At 54.2% G+C, this 13,295-nt stretch overlaps 1 long non-coding RNA gene across 2 annotated transcripts in view; it reads right to left on the bottom strand.

The window, feature by feature from the left end:
• Positions 1-6,737: 6,737 nt before the first annotated feature.
• Positions 6,738-13,295, bottom strand: part of LOC104873167 — a 36,760-nt gene continuing 30,202 nt past the window's right edge. Inside the window, exons 13-15 of one of the 2 annotated variants that reach the window (XR_783389.3) lie at positions 12,979-13,202; positions 12,153-12,260; positions 6,738-11,393 (exon numbers count right to left, since the gene is read on the bottom strand). This is a non-coding gene — a long non-coding RNA (uncharacterized LOC104873167). Of the gene's footprint in view, positions 11,394-12,152; positions 13,203-13,295 lie in introns of both variants that reach the window. The other variant, XR_783388.3, reaches the window with a different exon arrangement.

Below are 13,295 nucleotides of genomic sequence, written 5' to 3'. Positions count from 1 at the left end.
TCCATTTATGGGGCAGGGTCAGCTCAGAAAAGGGCTGGAGGGCACCGTGGTGTTAGGTGAGTGCATCCCTGCCCGCAGGACACACCCAAGTTGTGTTCTCAGCAGCCTTTCCAGAGTGCGGGCCTAGGGCAGCCGTGCTGGAAAAGCACAGTGAGCTTTTGGAACGCATGGCAGGCAGAAGAGAGAGAGGAGTAAAGAGCCGGCAGAGTGGTGGCGCCCATTTTACAGACGCAAAAACAGGTATCCGAGGGGGGCAGAAGCTTTGATAAGCGGCCAAAGTGATGCTGCATCCCAGTAGTGCAGGGCCCTGAGCGATGGGGTTTCTTGGGGCAACCCTGCCTGTCCTTTGGTTTCTCAGCAGCTGACTGGCCGTGGGAAATCCTTGAGGGTCACAGCTGTTCTCTGAAGGTTTCTTCTAGAAGTCCAGACCACATCTGTCTGAATATCTAGAGGCCCCGGGGTTTCAGCCTCTGCTTTGCAGAGATCTCTGCCTCGGTGCCTGGTGGCAGAATCACCTGGCCGACAGGTGGTGAACTGCAGCCCAGGGAAAAGGGGCTGCATACTTCCATCAGCGTCTTCCCTCTCTGCATGCCCTTTCCCACCCCTCCCTGAGTGCCTGACCCTCAGTCCTCAGAGAACTTGGGGCTCCTGTCACAGGGTAGTAACCCGGGGCAGAAAGCACATGGCCAGATCCCTGGGAAACCCTGGTGGCGCTCTGGGTGCCGAGGGCTGGTCCTGGCCCGAAGTCCCATTCTGGACATGGGGCTCAGAGGAGCAGGACCCCCAGGACAGCCATGGGACACGACTGCATGGACAGGAGGGGCCTGGAGTGTGGCTTGCTTTGTTTGCCACACAGAGTAGGATGGCAAGTGAGGATGGGCCTGTCTGTCTCCTTCTGTGCCCAGGACGTGGGGCAGAAGGATGAAGGGAATAAGGGCAGGGACAGTGTCTACTTCACTGGGTCACTCTCGGGAGCCTGCCTCCTGGCAGTGGCTGGGAGTGAGATGCAGGGGACTGTGTGATTTGGGGAGCCCCTTGGAGCCAACTGGGACTTCCTTGTCCAGGACACAAGGAGAGTAGGTGGTGGAGAATCCTCTCCAGAGGGCCCAAGCTGGTTGAGATCAGCCTCTCTTTGGCACCTTGCTGGTTCCCAGCAAACCGCACCCCGTACCCTGCTCAGCAGCTGCCACTTTTGCATGTGGCCAGAAGTGGACGCTGAATACTCTGCGAGGTCCCTCCCACCCCATCCAGCCCTTGGAGCACAAGCAGGAACCCTGTCTGGAGAGAGAGGTTTGGGGAGCTCTGAGCACAGGGGGGCTTGGGAGCTGCCCACAAGTGTTTCTGAGTGGCAGAAGAGGCAGAATCCAGCCTGGGTCCAAGGATGCTGGAGACTGCTCTCTGAGGGACGGCGTCCTCACCTCTCAGGCAGTAGAGGCGCATGACAGAGCACCTGTCACAGTATTCCCCTCTGGCATCCTCCCATGGGGGCAGCAACACCTCTCATGAACCCACCCTCCACATTTCGTGAGTCCCCAGATCACCTCGGCTACACCACCTGCCCAGCCTCTGTCCATCCAGGCAGCTGGAACCCAGGTCACCTGAATGCCTTTGCAGGGCATGTGATCACCACACAGAGCTGGGAGCCAGGCCTGGGAGTGTGGTTGGGGGTCAGGGGTGTGTGTCTCTTTGCAGTAAGTGGAGAAGGGAACTTGAGGAGGCTGGCTGTCAGATCTTAGCTCTCGGGGACAGGGAGTTCATGAGAAGCCAAGGACAAGATGCTTTCCTGGGGGTGCTGGGGAGCAGGTTTCTACGATGGGCCAAGATGGGAGTGGCTGGCACTTTCCAGAAGAGCAAGATGGGGTTCAGAGATTAGAAAGTTGCTGATGGGACCCCAAATACATGGCAAGTCAATCTCAGGTTGTTCTGGGGTCTTTGAGAATCCCCTGAAAGTCTAATAGAGGGAGGAAATTCAGCCCAAGGTCCACCCTGCAGTCCTCACCTGCAGCTTGCCCACCCTGGACCGGCCATTGTGACAGCCCACAGGGCCTCGGTCCCTCGCCTGACATTCTAAAGCCTGAGGAGGACCCTTTCTTAGAGTTTGTGTCTGGCATCAGGATCAGAGGTTTTGCTCTCCACCTCCTACCTCTGAGAGAATCATGAGGAAGAGCCTATTGTGGGGGCCCAGATGCTTCTGATCTGAGAGCGGGCTCCGGAGGCAGGATGGGAGGGCATGTGTGGACCTGAAGTGCTTAGGGCAGGAGGAGGGACCAGGTCCTCCAGCCCACACAGCCTGGGTCTGACAGGCACCAGCGGCTGGCTCACTTGATAGCGGTCATGCAAGAGGCATGCCTGCCCCCCAGGCCTCGGCCCTCTGCCCACCTCTCACTGCCGTGGCCTCATCACCGAGCAGACTCGATCAACAAGGGCAGTGGGATGGCCTGAACTCACTTTTACGGCTGCAAATACTGAAAGAACTTTCTGGCTCCAATTGTAAAGATGGGGAAGATCATGCAGCTCTCAGGAACTGGGGGCCATCTTGTGCTTTCCATCTGTTCTTCCACTGTGGGATCTCAGGCGAAGGTATGACCATCCACTGAGCACCCCAAGTCCCCTGCAGAGCAAGGCTCTGAGCCCCATGGCCAGTCCAGTGGCAGCTCTGGGCCTCTCACATACCTCAGAATCTGCTCGGCCTTGCACCACACCGCCTTCTCCTCTGGACGCCACCTCTCCGTCAGCCTGTTCCTGCGGGGCCGCTGCTGTCCATTTGTCACCCAGCAACCACAGTGAGCGTCTCTCAGGGCAAGTCCAGTGGTCTCCAGGTTGGTGACGCGGTCTCCCTTGCGTACAGGTCCGGCCCAGTCTGCTTGCAGCCCTAGTCTGCTCAGCAGGAGTGACACAGGAAGCAAACAGGAGGGAGGAGGGAGCAGTGCGCACAGGGCAGGACAGACAGGGACAGCGGCTGCAGCCACCCTCGCTGTGCTCCTGTCACCGCAGATGTCCACAGCGCCTGGCACTCTTCCTGCGCACACTGCCTTGCCTGGCCCCCTTGTAAGCATTCACAGTTTCAGTCATCAGTCTTCATGGTCACCCTATGAAATCATATTTTCCTTACATTCGAAGATGTTCCATAGGGCTCAGTGGGCCCCAAGTGGCCAAGGGTGCCTTGTGCTGGGGGTAGGAGTGGAGCTGGGGCTCCTGAGGTGAGGGTGGAGGAGGCCGGTGGGGTGGGGGAGGCTTCCAGGCTAACAGGAAGAATCCTTGTGATGGCAGCAGTCCAAAGGCAGGACTCACTGTGCGGCCCTCTGTGCTGGGGAGTTCTGCTCACAGCAGCCGTGAGAGGTGGGCACGAGGAGCCTCAGTGTGGAGACCCGGAGACCAGGAGCAGCTGTCTCTGTGCCAGGAGGGCTTTGGCCCCCTGAGGAGAGCCGGGGTGAAGGAGCAGGCTCGTTGGAGCAGGAGGGAGCAGACACCCCAAACGTGGTCTGGGGGGAGCAGTGAGGGCTGGAGAGGTGCCTTCTGGGGTATACGGGAGAGGCCCAGAGCTGGGCTTTGAGGATGGGCAGGGGTTGGAGAGATAGAAAAAAGAAGTAGCGTTGGATGGACGGGTGGACAATCGCAGAACACGGCAGCTACCTTCTCCTGCCCTTCCAGGCCCTGAGTGAGCGCCCTGTGAAGGACAGGGGAGGAGTTGAGCTCCTTCTTTGTGACTGTGCGTGTGCGTGTGTGTGGTAAGGAACACGTAACATAACATTTACCATTTTGGCCCCTCTTAAGTGTACAGTTTAGGGCTGGGGATTTAGCTCAGTGGTTCTGCCAACTGCCTCGCAAGTGCAAGGTCCTGAGTTCAATCCCCAGTACCCAAAATAAATAAATACAAGTGTAGTTTCCTAGAATTACATACATTCACCATTTATCCCCACAGCTTTTTCATCATCCCAAACTGAATCTCTGTAATACCTCCTCATTCCCTCTTCCCTTAGTTCAGTCCATGGTGACGACCATTCTACTTCCGGGGTACATGAATTTGAGCACTCTAGGTACCTCATATAAGTATTTGTTCTATTGTGAGTAGCCTGTTTTACCTAGCATAATGTCCTAAGGGTCGTGCCTACGTCAGAAATTGTTTTTTGAGACAAGACCTCCCTCTGTAGTTCAGGCTGGTCTTGAACTCACCATGTAGCCTAGACTGGCCTCAAATTCACTGCAGTCCTCCTGCTTCAGCCTCCTGAGTGCTGGGATCACAAGTGTATACCACTACATCTGGATTAGAATTCCATTCTTTTTTTTAATGCAGAATAGTAGTCCATTACATAGCACATTTTGTATATCCATTCATCTGACAATGGTTATTTGGATTGATTGCACATTTTGACTATAAGTGCTACTAACAATGAGTGTACATGTGTCTGTTTGTGGTCTTGCTTTCAATTCTTTTAGATATCTACCCAGAAGTGGAATTCTGCACCATATTGTTTTTCTATCTTTAAATTGTTTAAAGAACTCCTGTATTGTTTTCCATAGTGGCTGTACTAGTTTACATTCCTATCAGCAATGCACAGGGGTTCCAATTTCTCTATCTTTGTAAATAGTTCTTTTCTCTCTCTTTTTCCTGTAACAGCTATTCTACTGGGTATGAACTGGTATCTCATTGTGAGATTTGCATTTTCTGTAAAGATTAATGATGTTGAACACCCTCTTGTGTGTTTATTGGCCATCTGTATCTTCTTTGGAGAAATGTCCTTTGCCTATTCAAGTCCTTTGCCTATTTTTAAGTCCAGGGTATTTTTAATTGTTATTATTGAGTTGTTGGAGCTAGAAAAATATATTTTGGATATGAATCTTTTTTTTATCCAGTTTGCTATATTTTCTCTTGTTCCCTGGGTTGCTTTTTTAGTCTGTTGATAGTATTTTTTGATGCACAAAAGTGTTTTTGGTTTTTTGTTGTTTTGATTTTTTTTTTATTCTTGAGACAGGGTCTTGCTGTGTAGTTCAGGCTGGCCTCGAACTCATGACAATCCTCCTGCCTCAGCTTCCTGAATGCTGGGATTACAGATGTGTGCCACTATGCCCAGCCTTTTTTTTTTTTTTCCTTCCTGGTTTTGTGTTTGTTTTTGGTGGTACTGGGGATTCAATCTAGGGCCTTCTCATTAAGCTATATCCCTATCCCTTTTTGTTTTATTTTGTGACAGAGTCTCACAAAGTCACTGCATTGTCAAGGCGGGGCTAGAACTTCTGATGCTTTGGTCTCAGCTTCTCAAGAGTGCTAGGATCACAGGCAGGAGCCACTACGCCTGGCTAAAGTTTTTTGCACTGGGAATTAAACACAGGACCTTGCACTTGTGAGGAAGGCATGGTGCCATTGAGCGACATCCCTGACCTTAAAAATTTTTGATTTTTTTGTCGGTGTTGCTTTTTATTTTTTGAGACAGGGTCTTGCTGTGTAGTTTAGGCTGGGCTTGAACTCACCATGTATCCCAGGCTGGCCTCGAACTCACAGAAATCCTCCTGCCTCGGCCCCCAACATAGGATATTCACACCCAACAAAAGTTTTAAATTTTAATTAATCCAAATTTGTCTGTTTTTTCTTTTGTTGTTTGTGCTTTTGGTATCATATCTAAGACGTTGTTAAATCTAACTCTATGAAGCTTTTCCCATGTTTTCTTCTTAGAGTTTTATAATATTAGCTCTATGTTTAGGTCTTTGATCCATTCTGTGTTAATATCTGTAGAAAGTCTGAGATACAGGTCCAACTTCATTTTGTTTCCCTGATGGATATCCAGTTTTTTCAACACCATTTGTTAAAAAAAAAACAACAAACTGTCCCTTCTTCACTAAATGATAAGTATGCCACTTGTCAAAAATCGTTTGGCCACCTCTGAGGCTCACTTCTGCGCTCTGTTCCATTCCACAGGTCTGTATGTCTGTCTTTAGGCCAACACCATTTGTTTTGATTACTGTGGTTTTCTAGCAAGTTCTGAAGTCAGGAAGTCACAAGATCTCACACTGTTCTTTTTCAAGACTGTTTTGGCTCCTTGGAGGCCTTTGAGATCTTATATGAATTTTAGGGTGGATTTTTCTATTTCTGAAAATGATGCTGTTGCGATTTTGATAGCTGTTTGATAGTATTGATCCTTGTGATTTTAAGGAGGGCCTTGGCCAGCTAAGGATTTCCAAGCAACAGTGTATGAGGATGAATGATGTCCTGAGCAGAAGGGGAGGATGGAGGCCTGGCGTGTGGAGGGGTGGGGACGAGGGGCTGCCCTGTGTGAGAAGGAGAGCTCCCACCGCAGAGGTTTGCACTCGAGGATAGCGGGCACTGTATCGTAACCCACTGAAGAAGCTCTTCCTTTTCCTCAGGTTTTCAGTTCTTTCGTGCCCCTTTTCACTTGTTAAAGCGACAGCTCTCTGCCCTGTCTCTGAGGACCACTGGCTTTGTCCTTCCCTCACCCCAGCCCGAGACTGCCATCCCTCCAGGCAGCCGGCTGGGCCTTGCAGAGGTGCAGGTGAGCAGGTGGGAAAGTAGCTCAGCGCGGAGCACGTGCCTAGCAGGCATGAGGTCCTAGCCTGCCCCCAGCCCCTCCAAACAAAACTGGAAGGGGAAGAGAAGAGGCGGTTCTGGGCCATCACACGGGTGGCCAGGGAGAGTTGCTCGGGGAAGATAGGTGAAGATAACAGATGGCCCTGCGGTGTCTAAGCAGACCAGACCTCAGCAGACGCTGCACCTGCAGTAGTGAAAGCAAGGGCAACCAGGTAACCCTCCTGCCAGGCCTGCAGTGACGCCCTGGGGCCTAAGCCAGACCTCGGCTCCGCTTCAGAAAAAGCTCCTCCCCTCATTTTGACACTGATGACAGACAGCTGGACTGAGGCTGGGGCTCTTGGGGCCCTTGGGATACAATTCCTGGTTCTGAGCTGTGACCCTCACTCCTGCCTGGTCCAGGGGAGCTGGAAGGACCTTTATCCTCTGCCCTGTAGGGCACGGCAGAGCCTTCTGGAGACTCATCCTGCCCTGGAAGGGGTCGTCCAACTCCAGCACCGACACCAGGGCCTGGGGCTCCTGGCACAGCCTGAGTTTCCATCCTAAGGTTCCTGGGTGACTGGGGGTAGAAAACAAGGGTCATGTGCTAATGGGAGCATTTATTCAAAGCACCCCAAGCTTTATGGGGATGAACAGAGCCATCAGATACACAATTAAGGCAGAAAACAGTGACATCCTCTTACTTCAGATGAAGCAATAGAATCCTAGAAAACAATGCTGTTTCTGGGAAGGATCGTATCCAGTTGGGCCTTTTGTTTTACCACATGCAGAGCCGAGGGTGGGAGCAGGGAGTGAGACAGGCAGAACCCCCTGCTCCTGGAAGTCACAGTCTGTCGGGGAGGCAAATGGTAGCAAACAAATACAGCACACCAAACACCGTAACGGAGGGGAGGACGTAACAGAACTCTGTCTGAGGGAGTCCTCAACTCGGGGTGTTCCCTGATCAAGCACAGAGGTGAAGGAAGAGCAAGAGCCACACAGGCAGAGAGAAAGGGGCAGAGTGTTCCAGGCAGAGGGAATTAGTGTGTGCAGAGACCTTGGAGGGCGAGGAGGACCAGCCGCGTCAAAGGTCACCTAGGGAACTGGAGACAGGAGCTGGGGCTTCGGATTCTTGTATGTACTCTCCACCCTCCGCAGCCCAGCACCTCCAAGCTCCAAGCCTCAGACGGCACCTCAGCCCGTACCCACCCCCACTGCACCCACAGATGCCGGGTGTGCAGAGAACATCGGAGTCTGTGGAGTCCCTTCAGGCCCTTGTGGCGGGCAGGAGCCTCTAGCCTGTGTTCGAGAGGAGTTTCACTGTCAAGCAGGGAAACCGCTTTGGCTAGACTCTCGACTGAGGGGTGGGAGACGGGCTGATGGTGAACTACTTCTGTACACAGAAAGCTGGCGGGAGCGGGGGCCGGACTTGTAGTCAGGCGAGCGGAGGTCAGCTGGAGGTACAGGCTGTGCACTGCGGCATCTGCTCCGGGACAGTGGGGTCCAGTAGCACCCCAGAGGCTGTGTCCCAGGGAAGCCGACTGGCGTTCACTGTCAGCAGTCTGATAGCCTTCAGTCCTTCACCTGTGGAAACGTGCCGGGGCCCCCAGCTCCCCACACAGTCCAACCAGGTAATGCCGCGTGGACCTGACACCTGCACCCCCAGCAGCCCAGCCAGGGTCCCCGTCCTCCTGCCTCCCTCGCTCCGCTTTGCATTCTCTGAACACTGGTGTCTGCTCCGGTCATCACTGTCCCGAGGGCCTTCACTTCCTCCAACTCGCGGTCTGTGTGGCAGCCACAGTCACCCGTCTAAAATGTCACTCTTCTGCTTAAAACTCCTCCTTCACCACTGCGACAAACACCTCCTGGCTTTTAAGCCTGGCAGGGAAAGTCGCTGGCCCTGCCGTCCTCTCCCGGGCTTCCCCTCACACACGAGGCTCAGCCACAACGAGTTTTCATTTCCTCCCACATCCTGCGGACCTCTGGACCTCTGCCCGTCGCTGCTCTTACCTTTACCTGCCGGCTTCCGGTTTATCCTTTTCAATGCTGCTGCCTTGGGATAGCTTGCCCTGCCCTCCCCACACAGGGGTCCTCCAGTCCCTGCTCCCTAAACACTTATTTGAGCTAGGGATGGAGGAGAGCTGTGGCCCCTTGGGGAATGGAGAGATCATGTTTTCACTCTGTTGTTCAGGCCCCTAGAAACGTGGCAGCACTCAGTATGGCCTTGGTTCTTTACCAGGTCCAATTCTAAGGAGCAGCCGGCCCGTTTATCCCCGGGGTTGCTCTTATCGTGGGCCATACTGTAAGGACAGTCACTACCTTGCCAGGAAGGTACACAGGGGTCTCCGGCCTGGCGGTGAGGGGCCTGTGGTGGCTGGGCTGGGCCCCACGCTGGAGAAGGAAAGCCCTAGCGCCCCCACTGCCTCTGCATCTCACCGAGTGACCACGAAGTTAAGGCTGCCAGGCACCTCCACCGCTCTGCTCAGCATGGGCTTGAGTCTGGCTTCAGAGAACAGGATGAATATTCCCAGGAGACCTAGGAATGCCTCCCTGGGGCTTTGTGCTTTGAACTGCCTTGTAAAAGAAATCAAGGGGTCCCGCAGACTGACCTTGGGGATTTTTTTTTTCCAACTCAGGGCAAGTCACCCCTCTCCAAAAACTTGCACCATCTCTGGTCGTGCTCGCCCCGCTCTGCCACTGCAAGTTGGCAGTCAGCTGTTCACTACTTAGGGGAGGTCCCAAGAGCGCTGGGTAAAATGGGTGTCCACACACTGGCTCACTGCAAACCGGGGTGAGTTTCAGGGAGAGCAGAGTGGGGATGACACACGCTCGTTTTACTGTGTGTGCGTCTGTAATGTGGGAATGTTTTTACAAGCATGTAACACTCCTATAATTAAAGATGCACATCTAATAAAAAGCCCCATCCCTTAGGCCATGGGTGCAGAGGGCAGAGGGTGACAGAGAAGATCTGTTAGGCGAGAAGCCCTGAAGGTGGGCCTGGGGCTGATGGCAGCGACAAGAGGGCATTGCCGGCCAGATAGAGGTGAGGTCCAGGGCCCTGAATAAAGATGGGCATTTTCGTGGGTCGAGTATAAGAAGTACGGGCAGCTGAGAGTGGTGGTGCATGGCATACTCGTAATCCCAGCAACTCGGGAAGTTGAGGCAGGAGGATCTCAAGCTTGAGCCCAGCCCAGGAAACTTAGCAGGAAAAAAGGCTGGGGTGTGTAGCTCAGTGATAAGCACCTGCTTAGCAGGCACAAAGCCCTAGTACTGAAAAAAAGGAGCGAGGCGCACATGTGAGGGAGTGGGGAGAGGCAGGTTGGATAAGGTCCAGGCCAAGCTGTTTGTAATTAAAGGTTTTCTGAGCCGGAAGGATATAACCTGAGCCAGGCCTTGGGATTGGAGCTGGCAGAGAGGAGAGAGAACCCAAGGCCACCAGGAGGCTGTTTGCCCATCTCAGAAGAGCAGCAAGCAGGAGGAGGGACTTCCTGGACGCACGCGCTGCTTTGGCCAGGGCAGGACCATCCTCCTGACCTCCCTGTGCCCTGGCAGCTCTGGGTCTGAGGTTCCTGGTCCACCTGTCGTTGAAGACTGGCTGGCGACTCAGTGTGGGTCTTTCTCCATCACCTGCCTACCTTGACCCAGTGAGGAGGTGGTATCTGCTGGACCTCATGAAGCCCAGGGTTCCGTCTGCCTTCAGCGAACAACTGTTTGATTCTTGGGTAGCTCTTCAGTTCTGGTTCACCTGGTGATTTATTTACATCTCACATTTTCCTGCATCCTGCAGGAAAACCAAACTTGCACACCCCAAGAAGAGACTAGAATGTGCCAGCATGAGCTGGATCTCTTGTTTTCATAATGTAGGACAAGCTGCAGGAGGCATGTGATTGTTTAGATCTAAACTGCAGCCTCCCTTTGAAGGTGCGGCCGGATCGGAAGGGGTGGGAGTGTGACTTGGAAGGGTGTGTCCTCATCCCCGGCTCCTCCACCTCCGCCTCATTCAGTTCTGCCTTGGGGATAGCTGACCAGAGACTGAAACCATGAGCCCGGCCTCTCTTTTAAACTGTGGGTACTGGAAAGTGTGTAAGACAAGATGGGTGCTGTGGGGGCCCCACTGATTCTGAAGAGGCCCAAGACTTCAGAGGACAGGGTCTGACCGCCGAGTGGAAAGCCCGAGTAGCCCGCTGCATTCCCAGCCCTGCCTCCTGCCCACCAGAGGTGGCTGGGGACAGTTAGGTCTGAGGGTCAACCTAGAGTCACTTGGGAACCTATAAGGAGACGGAAGGGAGCTTGTGTGGGTTCTCAAAGGCCATAAAACCCTCACCCTTTCCCACCATACACAGCCTCTGCCATAACGGTCCAGTACCAAAGCCCATGAGAGCTGCAGGCAGGGTGCATCTCCTCTCCCCTACTCCGCCCAGTCGCTCAGTGCAAGGAGGTCAGGGCTGCGGTGCACGCTGAGGGAGCCCGGAGATTTCAGAGCATGGTGAACACTCTCAGCCCAGAAATGCCCTTACTGACCCCAGGAAGCTGCCAGCTCAGACCCGGGAAGCCCTGCCCCCTGGCCCCGCTGATGGCAGAGGACTCCAGCTCCTGCCCAGTGTCACCTTCTCTGCAGCGCCTCCCATTACTTCTGGACCTTGGACATCCCCTGTCACCACACGATGTACTCAGCGGGGTCACTGTGTACCCATCTGAAGTGATGTCCTACAAGCCTTCCTCTGCCCTGTGACCTGGGGTGCAGTGTCTTTGCCGCTGAGTGGGTGCTCACTTAACACTGGTGCAATGCAGACACAGCACAGGCCGGGGAGGGGACACTCACCTGTATTCCCTGCAGCCTAGGAGGCTGAGGCAGGAGGACCACAAGTTTGAGGCCAACCTGGGAAAATTAGTGACTTAGTGAGGCTCTGTCTCGAGATATAAACATAAAAAAGGGGGAGCTGGGATGTAGCTTGTGTGAAAGTCCTGGGTTCGATCCCCAGTACCAAAATAAAACAACCAAGCACAGTCCCAAGTGACCTGAGCCCATTCTGGATTCTTTCCCCCTCCCTGTGTACCCTCGGCCCCCACCAACGTCCCCGACTGCCCCAGGTGGGAGCCTGGCCGCAGCCACACCCCCAGGCGTCTCTTTTGAGAAGACCCTCAAGCCAGAAGCCCACAGAGGCCCGAAAGGCCTTGTGTGTGGACTTGGGACTCTGGACAAGCAGGGCGGAAGGCTGGGAGGGGAGGGGATGCCCTGGGGTCCCAGGAACTGTTGACAAGGCCCTGGCACTAAGGAGCAAGGGCTGTGGCCCATGCCTGCCTGCCCAAGGTGTCCTGACAACCCCGCTCTCAGCTCTAAAGAGGGTTCCCGGCCAGGGCGGCAGCGGTCAAAGGAGGAAGCTGGCTGCTGCCACAAGGGCCTGGGCGGTAGCTGCTGTCTTCCTCAGTGCCCCAGGCATCTGGCGGGAGACTCCGCGCTCCTCTAAGATCTCAGCCCTGCCTATCTCTGGCCACCTGGCCACGCCAGAGCCTTGTCCTCCTCTGCCAAGGCAGCTTCTCTCCTGGTGGCTTCCTGAGCCCTAGCGTTCTCTGGCTAGGGCCAGTCCTCATCTGCCCAGACAGGCCTTGGCACCTGATGCCACCCTCCGTCACCCACCCCAGCTTGAGTCAGGGCCCAGCTGGCTGCTCCAGCCCCGACTCTGGTCGCTGAGAGGTCGCCGGGCAGATTGCTGCTTGGCACTGAACACTTCTGCATTTGGTCTCTCTGGTTCATTGATCAGGAATCATATGCGCTTTTAAAAACACAGCTGGTAGAATTGCCCATCTGTGCTTCCGTATTGGGACCCATAAATCAGGCAGCCTGGGAGTTCTGCAGGAAGCCTGCAGTTCTGTGTACAGAGTGGGGCTGGTTGCCTCCAGTGAGGGTCTTGCCCGGTCCTGGATTGGCCTGGTTTCTGGGCCGTCCCTGACTGGGCTCTGGGACTGGGTCTGTTTTGTGCGCTTGTTTGTCTCCTGTAGGAACCGTTTTCTCTTTACACCGAGATTCAGTAATTACAGGGTAAGGCACTAATGTACACTCCTGTTTTACACACACACACACACACACACACACACACACACACACACACACTTCTCAGACAAAATGGGTCTTGAGTCCTTACTAGGGCAGTGACCCAAGGTAGCGACGGTTCTCTGTGTCCCCTCTCCCCATCCTCTGTAGTATACTTGGGACCACTGCTGAGACGGCACAGGCTGCCAGTTGTCCCCAATATCTGCTGGGTACACACGCAGTCACTCAGAATAAATCCTAAACTAAGTTCTGACCAGTGAGGTAAAAGTAGAATGGTCCAGCTAACTTCTGTAAAGTATCTTTCTGGGACAACAGCACACCCCGCTTCCTTTCTTCCTTCCCACTAGCTAGAATGCATTAAGTGTGATGTGAGAGCTGGTGTTACTGCAGCTGTCTCAGAACGTGAGGATACATCCTGTGTTGAGGATGGCAGATGTGGACGCCAGCTTAAATAAAACAAACAGTGCCTCTCAGCCGCCAGTGTTCGTGACCTGTTCGGTTCTCTCCTCCACTCAGGAGGGCGGGCCTGATAATCGAGAGGTTACTGCAGAAATGAGACGTCGTGTGACTTCGAGATGAAGACGGGCGGATACAGGCGGCATCACAGCTGTGCCTCCTGCCCTCTCGGAGCACTCGCTGTAGGGGAGCAGAAACAGTGGCCCTGCCTTAGGCCAATAGCCAGAGCCACCTCAAGGGCCCCGCGGCCGCCCAGCCCAGCCTGCAGATGAC

Source organism: Fukomys damarensis, unplaced genomic scaffold, assembly GCF_012274545.1.
Source record: "Fukomys damarensis isolate Sample0158 unplaced genomic scaffold, DMR_v1.0_HiC HiC_scaffold_9, whole genome shotgun sequence".
NCBI lineage: Eukaryota > Metazoa > Chordata > Mammalia > Rodentia > Bathyergidae > Fukomys > Fukomys damarensis.
The sequence above is the reverse complement of the archived record's forward strand: the minus strand, read 5'-3'. Positions and strand labels throughout refer to the sequence as shown.